General features: G+C 41.3%; 1 long non-coding RNA gene across 1 annotated transcript; it reads right to left on the reverse strand.

Annotated features, from left to right (window-relative positions):
• Positions 1-1053: 1053 nt before the first annotated feature.
• Positions 1054-14048, reverse strand: LOC127362094 (uncharacterized). Its single transcript, XR_007884381.1, has 3 exons — positions 13906-14048; positions 10409-10613; positions 1054-1414 (listed from the first exon to the last, which is right to left on the reverse strand). It is a non-coding gene; the product is annotated as an uncharacterized LOC127362094 (long non-coding RNA).
• Positions 14049-14848: the final 800 nt, after the last annotated feature.

Here is a 14848-nt window from a genome sequence, read left to right on the forward strand (position 1 = left end):
ATTGTTTCAGGCTGGAAGGCAGAAGTGTTGGGAGGGGGTGAGGGAAAGTCAAGGGGAAGCTAAATTTAGAGCACCTCTGCTCAAGTATTCCAAATATTCTTATGTGTATTTGGATGCTCACGTATACAGTCTGTTACTTCATCCATTTCCAAGAATTATGTCATTATGCAGCTATGAATAAATCATTATTGATTTAAATCATTTTCTTGGGATAAATTCATACTTTATAGTCAGACTAACACAGCCACTGTACTTTTTACATCACAAAAAGGTACTTCACTTCTTACTTTTTATGATTTTATAGACACAAACAGACTTGTTTACCACTAAATTTAAATCTCTGCTAACAAAAGAAGGGATGAGAGTTATCATCCAGATAAGAACCTCAGATGAGAAGATGACACGGTACACATGGGGTTAAATCTTCATGTGCATGTTTTGGGTCATTTCCTGCTGGCTGTACAGCCTTGACCTGATGGTGCGGACCTGGCCACACAGACAGACAAGCACACACACGCAAACACACGTCCAGTGCTGACCTACACTTCCTGTCAGACAGCGACACCCCCTTGGAGAGAGAGCGTGATCTGTCTCCACTACGTCCCCCGCAGAATCCTCTCATCCATGTCTGTCCACCTCATTGTTCTTTTCACACTTGAGCATGATCACTAGGGACCACGGCTGAACGGACGGCAGCCTCCTCAACAGGTGCTTTGTTAGATAAACGACACACATTCTTTGTCACAGAGACACAAGCAACAGTAACAGACCTAGGTGATCTTGTATAGCGTGTAGCAGCGTTGAGGCTGTGTGTTTTAGGCTATCAGCTATCTGACAATTACAAAAAACTAAAATAATTAAATATTAAAGATTATGATTTACATAAATACACATAAAAACATCAAACAAGGTATGATCAAAGATACAATAAATTAAAGCATATATACTTTTTCGAGTTGTCTGCTGAAAAAGGGAGAAATTTCCTAAAAACTTTAATATATTATTACATACATGACATACACATTATATGAAGAAAAATGCATCTGCAACAAGTTTATTCTGCTACATTTTCTTTATTTGATTATATTGTTTAAATCAAACTGTATCCTCCTTCTTCTTCCTCCACGTCCAGCAGGACTGTAGCTGTTATGCATTGTCTTTATTGTATGTGCATAATGTGTCTCGGGTATGTATGGGTGTGTTTGTCTATGTGTGCATCTGGTTTACCCATCAGAGCTCCAGCGTCATGTCCCTGACCCAGTGAGGGGCACATCACCGAAGCTACGTGTGTGATGTGTTTCCGTCCATTGCTGGAGACTGATGTCACTCCGGGTGAGGTGTCGGGGTGGGAGAGAAACCGGAAGAGTCTAGGGGCCGGGGGACTGTCTGAGACTCTGGCAGCAAGGTGAAAGTTCTGACAAGGAGACAACACAACATGAGTCAGTACTGTGGGTGGATCTATAGGCCATCCTGGAGTGAGACAGTGTATGTATAACGGTATGGGGTGCTCGGCAAACAGATTTTTAATAAGGTTTTAATGACTGTGCTGCAAATGATGCACAAACCAGAACACAACAGTGACTTTAGTAGATCACACACACACCCTACGTGGGTTGTCATTCATTGGTCAGCTGTTAAAATCAACATTCTGTGTTGTAAATTAGCCTTCACGCCCCCCAGGCTCTCTCATTCCTACCTATAACACATGCATCTCCTCATCTCATTGCAGTCAAAGCGACCACATGCTGCGGTCTGTGATTACAGCCGAGTGTTTACAGTCCTCTCATATTAACACTTGTGTTAAACAGCATGGGGTACAGTCCTGTAGAAGTTTTTTTTTTGAGAATGCACAAAATCGGGTTTCAGGTTGACACCACCAGCCTGATGGCACCTTCCAAACTATCTGCGTGTAGAAAATAAATGTAGGAGAGAGGCCATTTCAGCCTACATTATTTTATTGCTTTGGATGGAACACAGTGCTGTAAAAAAGGAAAGAAAGTGTGACAAGTGGATTTGAACATTAGACTTTAGGGGAACTTTAGAGGAGAACGAGAACACTGTTTATGCTTTTATATCTGGAAACTAGTCAAATATGCGTCATAAATACTGTTTCAGATGTGTGTTGCATTCTTTCTTAATAGTGCAGCTCTACTTCTTTGCCTTTCCACTTCTTCATTTTAATGTTGCTCCATTTATCCAGCGCTACAACTGCCAATGCCAGATTTCGCAATACACAGGTAAATTAGGAATGGCACTACATGTTTGACGTTGCACAAGTCCGTATCTGCATCTTTGTATGTGTGCTCAAGTGTGCATGTGTGAGGGTGTGAGTGTGTTCTGGGTGTGTGCATGTACATGTGTGTAATGAGAACCAAATGGTGGGGTGTGTGAGTGCATGGTTTCTCTCCCCCATCTCTAATCAGACAGCCCCCAGGAGTACGGTGTGAGCGTGGACTCGGGGCTTAGAGTGCTGAGCTGCTACATAAATCAGCTGTGCCCATGGAGAAGCCTGGATACATACGGACTCCACTAACCTGCCGACTGAGCTACGAAATGTTGTAGACTTTGCTTTTGGTCACTTTTTAAAGGTTTTTGTTCTTATTTTGGTCTTAATTAATGATTAAAGGTGTGAAAAGAGGTGTGAAGCTGCAGCAATAAAGATTTCTGCCATGTTTGATGACTGACCACACTGAGGTCTGGTGTGGTCTGGGTAGGTGGTCTTTAATGACAAGGCCAGGTACTGTCTAAAGAGGAATAATTTACGCTAAATGCTTGCTCTCTCACATTTGATTACGAGCTATGTTATTCCATCTTTCCAATTCTCTCTATCTCCTCTCTGCAACTTTCCCTCTCCCTCCTTTTCTCCATCCCCTCATTCTCCACTCTCTCTGTTTCACTCCTCATTCCCCGCAGGAGGTGGCCTCTCCCTGTCCTCCATCTCTCCTTCTCCTCCCTTTCTTTCTCTTTCACATCTGGTCAGGCAGCTGTGGCTGGCCAGGGTTCAGTGGGGTGGGAAGGTGTGCAGGGAAGAAGAGGAGAAAGAGGAGGAGGGTGGTGTTGGTGGTTGAGTTTTGAGGAGGCTATCAATTGCAAAGCCCAGGGCACAGTAAAAGAAAAAAAAAGATTTGACACAAAACTTGCACTGTGAAAAAAAAAGTTTGAACCAAATCTCCTCAGTTTCTCTCAGTCTATCTATCACACTGTCTCCCTGTACACTATTAAACTCCATTAAAGAGAGCAGCAGTGCAGGGAGAAGGGGGGTAAGGGAGGCTGGGGGTTTAGGGAGAAGCAGGGGAAGAAAGGGGGAGGATGGTGAGGGCAAAGATTTCAATATCTGATTTCCACATCTTAAATACATTAATTTATCTTACCCTGGGGCTCTTTTAAACTCGGGAGAAAGGAGAGGAAGGGATGGGAGGAGGGAGAGGAAAAGGGGCGAGGGTACTTATGACATTTTCATTGTGGAATCTCGTTTCTATTGTTTCTGTGGTCAACATATTGCCCAAAGATTCCACATGCCATCATGGCCACACAGGCTCCGAGCTGCAGCTAAACGGTTGCAGATGGTATTACACACTTTGCGCACATGCAGATAACTTGATTCCTGTCAGGCTTAGGTGCTTTTTTTCTGCAGTATGCCAATGTCAGCAAATGAATTACTGCTCACAAGTGCGTCATTGTGTTCCACATTCCAGGATGTGATCTGCGCTACCTTTATGCCAACTAGCCCGTCTTTGTCGATCTCCACCCTGAGTGCCAGTTCCTCTACACTCAAGCTGAAGTTCATGACCCCTCAGAGTTCACGTTGGGACGAGGGCATTTCTGAGGGAGAGTGAACTCTCCGCTGTGGTCTCACGTGATTCTGAGCATATGGTAAGTCACCCCGAGAGTGGAAAAAGCTCTACTTTCAGTTGCTTGCAGTTCCTTCCAACTTATTTTATGGCCAGTTTCAGAGCATGAGGAGCCAAACAAACAGAGAGGGATACATGGTCATACATGAGTGTGGGGGCAGAAACCGAGACACAGAGATGGACCTTCAGTATTCAGTATGTAGGAAGAGAGGGATGGGAGGGAGCCAGTAGGATTGAAGGGGAGTGTGCAGGTGTTTGTGTATGTGAGCACCATAATGGTATCTATTATGTTTTCTGTACAAGTGTGCATGCATGTATCTCTGTGTGTATATGTGTGTGGGGTGCTTGGGAAGGTGAACTCATGCTCCTCCCGGTACAGGAAGCCCCTGATTAGTGCTAACGAGAATTGCAGACCATATTAATGCAACCACACACCTCTCTCTCCCTCCCTCCCTCCTTTTCTCTCTTGCTCCTGCCATCTGCACTCTCTACACTCTCTGCCAGACATCATAAACCCACGGCAGAGCCCTGTGACACACACCAGAGCACTGAGGGGGGGCAGGCCAGGGGCTGCCACGCACTCAGCCCGCTCTTGCACATTCAGCCCCACAATAACACGTCCTTCAAACAAACACATGTGGTGGAACATACGTAGTACGCACACTGGAGAGATCTTACACCATATGACAGATAGTAGAGTTCATTGTGCAAACATTTACACACCTAAACAAACACAGAAAGTACGGTGAAAAGCGAAACATTACACAGGCACAAACATTCACAACTGCAGTGAAACACACTTTTCACCCTCAGTTTTCAGCAAACTTAATTTGCATAGAAAAGAATCTGAGCCTGGAGATCAAAGATAACAAGAGCATGAGACTGGAGAGATTGAGAGAGGAGAGAGGATGGAAAAAAGGTCTGCTGGTGTGCAAGTCTTATTAAATGTTCTTGCAGATGGACAGACAGGGCGTTTTCATATTGAGACATGGATACCCTCTCCTCTATTCTCTTGACTCCCACCCACACATTAACATGTGTTTCACATTCAAAGCGGAGATGTGCAAACCAACGGCCAACCCACTCAGTGTGACTGGCAGCCCATTCACTCACACTCTCTCTCTCTGTGTAGTCATTGAAATGAACTTACAGAACAGTATTGTGTGTGTGTGTGTGTGTGTGTGTGTGTGTGTGTGTGTGTGTGTGTGTGTGTGTGTGGGTGTGTGTGTGTGTGTGGGTGTGTGTGTGTGTGCTTCTTGAGCTTTATGAGTTCATACTTCTGCATTCTTTTGTTCCAAAATGAGAAAAAAATGCATTTATGTTGTTTTGTTCAGTTCAGTTCAAAGATTCATATACACTGACTGTGAAGGGGTTTTTTACCATAAAGGTAACTGATCGCCATTCAAACAAACACATCAGTATAACCATTATTAAGCCATCACACCATTGTTCATAACACTGTAACAAAGCAGTGTTCACCTTAGTTCAGTCTGTAGAATATTTGAATGGTTTCCTTCGCTTCAGTGCAAAACTGTTTATAAATAGCAACCAGTTATTGCATCTTGATTGCAGCTGGTGCTCAGGAGGCAGAGGGGGTAGTCCATTAATTGCAAGGTTGGTGGTTCGATCCCCGGCTTCTTCCGTTGCACGTTGACGTGTCCTTGAGCAAGATACTGAAACGCACATTACTCCTGATGCTGTGCATTGGTGCGTGAATGGGTTAGTTTCTGTTTGTGATGGCCTTTGTCATGAATGGGTTAATGTGGCATGTACTGTACAGCGTGAGAAGACTAGAGAGATATATAAGTACAGTCCATTTACCATTTTGGCTTTCACGGTCTATTAGGTAGCTTTTATTTTTTTGCATAATTTCTCATTACTTTGAAACTATAATTAGGCTGTTATCAAATTCCTGTATTATATCCACTTGTACAAGGCTGCAAATTTGGTATAGTGGTGCCAATATGTGCTGTTTGTGACTCTCAAATCATCAAAAACAAATTTGTTAAAGCAACCTGAAAATGTGTTTTGTTACAATTTTGAAGTTTGTAATAGTTTCCCTAAAATATTTTATGAGTGACCCTGGGGGCTTTGGGGGCTCCTCCTGGTGGCTAAAGGGCCCTAACCAGGTGCTTAGTTCACTTGGGCAGTCGGCTCTGTCCCTCGAAAGAAAATTGCAAACTCCTCATGTATATATGTACATGTACTGTATGTGTCTATGTGTAAGCCAGCGGGGATTCTGTTTGATCACATTCAGCGGAGATGCGAGGTCAGAGTGAACGGATGAGAAGCAGACACGTTCAAAAACATAAATATACACATACACACACATTAAAGAGAGTGTTAGATAAAGGGGAGACTGTATGAGGAAACACATGGCATTATATGTGTGTGAGTCAGAGAGGGTAGGTAGTGTCTGTGAACATAAATGTAGAGGGTCGAAGAAAGGCGGTCGACAAAAGCTGGAGACAAAGGCTGAAGATGGAGGGGTTGGCGGATGGGTGGGTTTGATTGCGGGGGTCTCTGTCTAGTTTACCCAGCTGGAGGACCAAGAGACCCAGACAGAGCCCTGATGTCACCTACTGTACCCTAGCTTCTCAACTCCCCTACTTCCTGTCCTCGCTGGAGTGATGTCACAGGCCAGCTGGGGATGTCACGTCCACCCCCCCTCCCCTGTCTGTCCCCTCTCTCCCCTCTCTCAACTCAGCTTCAATCACTGGCGTCCCACTGTGACCCAGGACAGTCAATGGAGCACGTACCAAACACAGACGGAAAGGCAACCATGCAAGTCTATTATGCCGCAAACCTAAATCATTGAAATCATGCAATACTAATAAATACAACAACATGTGCGATCCCGTAATAGTATAATTGGTTTATTGTTTTATGTAATTCACTTGTTTCCACACAGTTTATATGAAAGACAAAAAGGAAATAACCCGAGGAGAGCAGATAGCAAACACTGTAACATGATTCGAGGCATTGCACCGGATCCAGTGACCTCACCAACCTTTGCTCTGAAAACACCTCAGAGCGAACAAATGATCTAAACCAGTCATGACTTTCTGATTTGATTATGATCGCTCACAATAACAGGTGTAGAGCAAGTGAACCAAGGTGGGAAAGCGAAGCTGTGGTCTAAACCACTGATTCGCTTACAAGCCTTTTTGGTAAAAACTCAGATTTCCGGCCAGATAACAAGAGCAGGATTATGAATGGCATTCAATACTGTCTTAAAAGCGGCATCACTACTGGGAGGAAGTAAGTGACACATTTATGGTCAAATGCGACCATAAAGAGCCCTCAAGCATGTTCAACCCTTTTTGGGCCACCTCAAACTAATGAAATAGCAGCGAGTTCCTGTTACAGAGAAAAAGAGAGGACAGCATTTACTATATTCTGTACCAGGGGTTTCCAAACCTTGTAATGTCAAGGACCCCCACAACAGAAGCACATTTAACTCCAGACCCTCAATTTTGCCTTAAGGAATCTGTTTTTTAAATTTTAGATTTGAAGATCAAAAAATAAATGTTCCTCTGCCACATCCTCCAGATTTTTTCTCAAAAACTAAAAATATGTTTGTGAGATTTATATGGAAGAATAGGAGGGCAATACTTTGTTTATCTTTGTTGTATCTGCCATATGACAGAGGGGGCTTAAGGTGTCCAAACTTAATGTGGTATTACTGGGCTGCGCAGCTGAGGTCTGTTATGTTCTACTTTTCAACAAATGAGCCACTACATTGGACTGAAATGGAGTCTCACGGTCTGGCGTTGCCTCTTCCCTCATACATGTACTCAGACACAGTAAAAAGACTAAAGAAACAAACTTAAAACCCAATAGTAAAGCACATGTTAAAAATATGGTATGATGTTCAAAAAAGGAACAGCATACATTATCTCAATATAGTCCAGTATGGGGTAATTGTTTTTTTGCACCAGGGAGAGGGGATGCGGTGTTTAAATTGTGGCACTCTAAGGGACTTAAAATGGTCCAAGACCTTTACTTGACAGACTCAGGTATTATGATGTCTTTTGAGGAGTTGAGCTTTAAGTTTGGCCTCAACAGGAAACATTTTTTCAAGTACCTCCAGCTTAGAAGCTTTGTTAAAGCAAATCAAAATACTTGACTTACTAGACCCCCACATTCATCCTTGGAGAAAATTATGATAAAGGACAGTTTAAGAACGGGTATCATATCAGAAGTTTACAGGTTGCTGGCATCTTATTCATCAGAAAATTCACAGTATAAGTTGAATACATGGAAGGAAGACTTGCAATTAGAAGTTTCGGATGGGGACTGGAAAGTACAAATGGTCAATGCGGACATATGTGACACAGATAGATTTAAATAGATATAATAAACATTTACCAGATGTATGCACAAAATGTATGGAATCCAGAGGAAGTTTGTTTCACTGCATTTGGCAATGCGGAAAGATTAAAATATTCTGGGAAGAGGTAAGAGCTATAGTTGAGAAGATTATTTCAAAACAAATAGAACCCTAAACTTTTTCTGTTGGGCTTATACCCAGAGAAACATAACTATAGTAGGAATGAGCAGACATTTATAGACCTCAGCTTGCTTTATGCTAAGAAATGTGTTGCATTATTGTGGAAAAAGATTCATAGACCAAGTACTACTCAATGGATAAGACAGATGTTAGCAAGCCTTCCATTAGAGAGAATGACTTACATATTAAAGGCTAAACAGCATGTATTCGAGGACATATGGAGCCCTTTCATCAACCAAGGACTTGGATTTAACAGACGAAGAAGTGGATGACTAGTCTTTGTGGACAATGTAGATTCCGATCTTGTAAGTTTTATATTGTTTTTCTATATATGTGTTTTAATTTGCACTAAATAATAGTTGATTTTATATAGATTACCATTTTAACAGGAGGAGCATTCTTGTTCTGAGTGTTTTGTTTTGTTTTTACTTCTGTCTCCAAGTAAATGCAGCGATCTTACAGTATGGAAGTTGAATGAAGATATACGAATGTAAAGGCTGTATGTCAAGCTGTTAAAATCTGAAAATAAAATAAAAATATTGTGGAAAAAAAAAAAGGTCTTTATAGTCAATCAATAATTTACAATCAATCAAAACGGCCAACCCCAGTTCTTCCACTGTAAAAATATTAAATAAAAAAAATATTCTATTCCTCCTTTTTCTGTTAGGATCACGGCAAGGTCTATGCATGATTTCCTTGATAATAAACTAATTTCAAAGATGACATACATCACATATTTTAAAGTTCAGACTTAAATCATTAGAAATTCTGGCTGATGTGATATGATCGAAAGCTCCAGAAGCACTACTAAATGAACCTTGTGATGAGATTGTTTTGAAAATCTACTCTACAACTTTGATATAGAAACTACTCTTCACTCTAAGTGAAGTGTGGAACACTTCCACAAGCAAAACCAATCACATCATAAAATTATTATTATTATTATTATTATTTGAATAAAAGCAGATCACTATCATTCCACTGGTATGCGGACAATGTCATTTATTCATAAACAGTCTTGATCAGTTTAATATGGGTAGATAGTGAGTTAGGTCTTTTGACCGCAGATAAAATTAGATTTCAAACTTCGGTATGAGACAAAATGATGGATGCTTATTCAAAAAAGTTCCTGCATGATGTAAAAACAAAGTAAATGTAGGTCAGACACGTGGTTGATATTGTTGGCTGAACCATTTCTTTTGGCATTTTTATGTAATAAGCTATAAATGATTGACCAGGACTTTTATTATTAGAACTTTAATGTGTACAGGAACAAGCCAATAGAAATGTTTCAGCCTTGTCCATTCCTGCCTCTCATTCCTTTCAAAAGCCATTCAAAAATACCATTAGAGGGAAATTTCCCTCATTCATTCCCCTGCTCATTTAAAGCTCTGTTTTAGAGAGTGAGAGAGAGTGAGAGAGCAAGAGAGAGAGAGCAAGCAAGAGAGAGAGAGCGAGAGAGAGGTCCATGCCCCCCACCCACCCACCCACACACAGACACACACACACACACACACTGTGTTACGTGCAGGCCGACAGGACCCCCCTTGTGGAAACTGAACACCACAGTCTTCCTCCCTTTAGGCATCCCCTCTCCCCTGACCTTAACCCACCCTGTCCCCTGCTGGCCACTGTCCTTAACCAAACACACAGCACACAAACGCATGTGTGGGCGCACACACACACACACACACACACACACACACACAGTACCCGACTTTCTCACACACAGACTAACCAACACACACTGTACAAACACTCTCTAAACTTTAATATCGGATTATGTTTCAGTAATGCACATGCTTGCGCGACATACACACACACGCTCTGTGCGCCGGTCCTTCTGAAAACACACACATCCTTTCACTTTCTTTGATGGATGAGGAAATGCTCACACAAACACATAAACAAATCCTCCATCCCAAACCCCATTACATCTGTATGCTTTTCCTAGAGCTTCAGTTGAGTCTTTCAGGACCTGACGTATCTAGCAGCTCCGCCTCCCCTTCTATCCTCTCTTTCTCTCTCCCGGCTCAGGCCCTACCTGATTGTCTGCTTGTTTTCCCTGGCGGCTCCCAGCTTCCGTTCCCAGGCTGGGAGGTGGGAGGTGGGAGCGCAGCCTACGACACATACTTTCCACCCCTGAAGGCTGAGGGCCAGCGGCGGTTCCTCCTGTCCAACAGGCCCTACAGGAAACACTTAAGCCCTGCTGCTGCCCACCAGCTCCAAACTACTCTTCTGGCTCAGGCCTTGGGTAGAAGGAGGGAAGAAATGGGATAAATGCATGAGAAAGGGATAAGAAAAGTGCATAACAGTGCAGAGCGTGAGGCTGCAGAATGACAATATGCATAGTCGAAGCCAGCTAAATCTAAAAAAACATATTTTTCTCTTTGTTTTGGCAAGAGTTTTTCATACCCAATAAGGAAGAAAGTTCTCCAGAATTGAAATGGAAATGACCAACCATACATTTTAGTGTGGATTTTGGAAAATAATGATCACAAATCACATCTTTCTGCCCCCTCTAACATATGTGATCCCTCATTTTAAATGTCAATATAGCCAGTGGTATAGGTGTTACCATAAAGTGTGTATCAGTCAACAACCACACTGTATACTGATGTTTAGCAAGTATGATGTTTCAATGTTCAGCATCTTCAGTTTAATATCAGCATTTTAGTGTACTAACATTAGCTAATTAGCACAAATTAGCACTAAATGTGCAGTTGGGGTTGATGGGAATGTCATTAGTTTGTCTGATATTTGATCACAAAGCTAATTATTTTCTTTACCATATTTTATGACAATCCATCAAACAGTTGTTAAGATATTACCATCCAAGTCTTTGTTATCCATAGAGCCATGCTGTTAGCATGGCTAAAAACAGTTAAAGTAATCACTGAGAGCATAAGGGAACAGAATGGAGACCCAGACCTAATAGCAGGCAGTTTCTCTTGTGCTCATCATCATCATAGTAATTAGTGTGGATTCTGAGATATTCAGTAGGCCAGGTAAGTTTTTTTTTTTTAGAGATTTTGTCATAGCGGTGCTGCAAGTAAACAGGTTTTCTACTGGTGCACCTGCAGGTCTCTATTCTCCACCTTTTCCCACTTGGACTTCCTGCTGTTACAGAGGTTCTTCTCAGAGTCAGCACGGCCTCTGTGATTAGTACAAATTACTCTCATTACGTGGTAATGCTATAATTACATGACCCAAAGTGCTACCCTGCTCTGGTGCGCTGCAACTTCTATCACTGTAAGTGACAGCACTCGTACACCCACCAGTCTGTGAAACTTGTTACTCATTTGTAAAGAGATAATTTTTCCCCCAGTTGTTTGCCTCTGGGCTTTTTCATGCTATGATTTGTTTTTTCTGTGCTTGGGGCTGAGCCATTCTGTCAGTGTTGAGTGCTTGATTTAGTCAGACATGGAGGTGAACCCAAACAATGACTGTTAGGCTCTCATGTTAGATTAGTTCTGTTTTATATGAACAGAGGGCTACGGTAATCCACCCAGATCACATAATGGTAATTTGGTACCCATTTCCTCGTTCAACAAGCTTTTATGTAGGCCCAGTAATCATCTGCAGAGAACTGTACGTTATACCACTCAAGCTCAAAACCAGCTGTACAGGCCAATAAAAAGACAAGTAAGGATGTGTTATTAGACATTAGGACTTCTCTACCATGCACTAGGTACAAGCACGGCACCGAAAAAGCAGATTTCTCCAAAATCGGACTGCCGGTTTGCCTCAGAGCTTGGATCTGTTTTTAGTGGTGAGTTTGGAGGAAACGCAGACACTTACTGCTTCTTGCAGACACTGCTTAAAAGCAAGAGTGGCTTTTGTAAAACATGGGTCAGTAATAACACACTTCAGTGCTGAATGATATCATTTGGCACTGTAACTGAAATTCTGAGTAGCAAATCAGCTAAGAAAGCTCCTGGAAACTGCCACTTTATTTTCGTTGCAGCTGGGTGATTAACTGCAGATAAATGCAAACCACATATGAATTTGATGGTGACAGGAAAAATGATTGTCATAAGGTTATGACTATGTGATCTGATAAACGGTTAATACAGTCAGCCAGAAAAGATACCACTAATCACATGACATAGCCATGCTGATAGAGGTATGACAGAGGTGCAGCAGATCAGCTGTGACACGCTCTGAACTGCTTCCTCACTGATAACAAATGTGCCCACTGAGTCGATGCGATCAGTGGGTTGGGTGGTATGATGAGATAATGTAAGATGAGAGAGATTTTGTCAACCAATAGCAAAACCTCAATATTTCAGGGATTTGAGTCAATAGATTATACTAGTTTTGCAGCCCTGTCTGTAAACATAAATACCTTCAGCCTGGCTTTTAACTAAAAATGGTTCCTATATATGATTTATTTTCTTTTATTCACATATTTTATTGTATTTCCTTGTAAAAAAAAAAAGTTTTGTTAATGTATTTTATTAGTTACTTTTTTCTTATTAATATTTTTTTATCCTTCTTATTGGTTGTATTTGTTTTTTCTATTTGATCTATTTTTTAGTATAGCGTTTATCAAACACTTGTTATACCTCTTTAATCTTTTTTATTGTATTTTATTGTCCATTATGGTCCACACTTATTCTGTCTTATTATGAGGGCTGGAGTCTGTGCAGAATAGGTGCAATTATTATCATCATTACAATGCAACTAGTAACGTAAACAAACCTTGGGAAAGTTCAACAAAAATCAACTTAAAGCTGAAGTAAAACCTACAAGTGAAACCCACAGTCTCACAGGATGCTGCCACTATAGATGGGAAATACCATAAACCAAAATTCGGTTTGGTTTTCGGCCAAAATCATCACCACAACTCGATACTTTTCCAGATACCACTACCCCTTTTCACTAAAGGTGGCTTAAGTATATCACGTAGGGGAAAAATTTTCACTGATTGATTTATTAAACATTTCTTTTAGTTATTCTCTGTTAATCAATTAATCACTTGCAGTTTATAATTCAATTCAACTTAATTTCAATTCAAGTGTATTTGAATAGCGCCAATTCATAACAGAAGTTATCTCAGGACACTTGTTAATGTAAAGTAAAAGAAGCAATGTCAATATAGTATAATGTTACAAATAAAAGTCCTTCTTTGGGGGGTTGGATTGGAAATACTCAAGTTCAAGCACCCAAAAACTGCTCTTGAATTGTACTTGAGTAAATGTTAGTGCATGAACTAGGAAGAGCATTCATATGGCCTATAATCTAATTTGTAGGGTTGCCCGCCACTACAGATTTTTCTAGTTGACTAGTAGTTGTTAGATAAAACCAATAATCAACTAGTTATCGCATGTTTATGTATACGTTTAAATATATTTCAACAGCCGCCTTGTGAAAATGGAAAAAGCAGTAATTAGGTTGTTGAATGTGTCAGAACAACCAACAAGGAGACTGAACATTTATTTCAACACAGTATAACATCACACAAGTCTCGACACACACAAACAAGTACTACCAGACTAAATAATATGAATAAGATGCATAACGTTAATAGTTACTTACACATTAACTTGGTATAAACTAGCTCCTGTCTCCGTTTTATGCCTCTTCTGTCCCTGCTAGAACCCGCTGTGTCTTTATCTCCAAAGTCAAAGTCCTGGTCGGAGCCACTGTGATTCAGTTGGCATCAGTTCAGGTTGTGAGCCGCTGGGTTCCCTGCTCCTACGTTAGTAATGTTTAAACTCCTGAAATGAATAGACTTAAAGCAAATCATATACTGCACCAATTTACCCGGGATTTTCGGATTTTTCTTTCAACAAAAACTTAACGTGTACCATCGAAATAATTTGAAAGGGGCTATAATGACATAAAAATGGGTCTTAAAGAAGCTTTAACCCAGTAGTTGTTAATTGCCAAACCGTACTGCAGTTATCACGCATGCAGTTTTAAAAAAATGATGAAAAAGCACTGGCATTGCATATTTAAAAATGTCATAGCTGAACATAATCCAGGGTTTTACAGAACTGTCTCATATGAATGTTTAGTCTGGAGAGGGGGTTGCTCTTTGACACTTGGGGCTCATCCAAACTGCTGCAGCCCATCTCATCTTGTCTAGACCTCACCTAAATTCTCACATGCACCCCAACCATTATCCAACACTGGTTTTAACCTAGAGGGCGACCAAAGGACTCAACCCCTTCATACCTCCAGGCTGTGATTTAAACATACATTCTGGCCTGAGCATTACATTCAGCTACTAACTGTCCCTCCAGTGACTGCGACAGTCTGGTCTGTCCAGTCTGGACATTAGTTGTTGTTGACTCCTCCCACTTTAGTTAGAACGGCAGAGTCTCTCTCTCCACATCCGGATGCAGATCAAAAAGCTATCTCCCCGGACTCCACCTCTGACCCTGACCTCTGCCCCGACCCTGACCCCTTAGCCTTGAAATGAAGTTCATATCTTGCATATCCTCCAACACATGCAAAATGAACACACACATATGCA

The sequence above is a fragment of the Dicentrarchus labrax genome, unplaced genomic scaffold (assembly GCF_905237075.1).
Source record: "Dicentrarchus labrax unplaced genomic scaffold, dlabrax2021, whole genome shotgun sequence".
In the NCBI taxonomy this organism is placed as follows: domain Eukaryota; kingdom Metazoa; phylum Chordata; class Actinopteri; family Moronidae; genus Dicentrarchus; species Dicentrarchus labrax.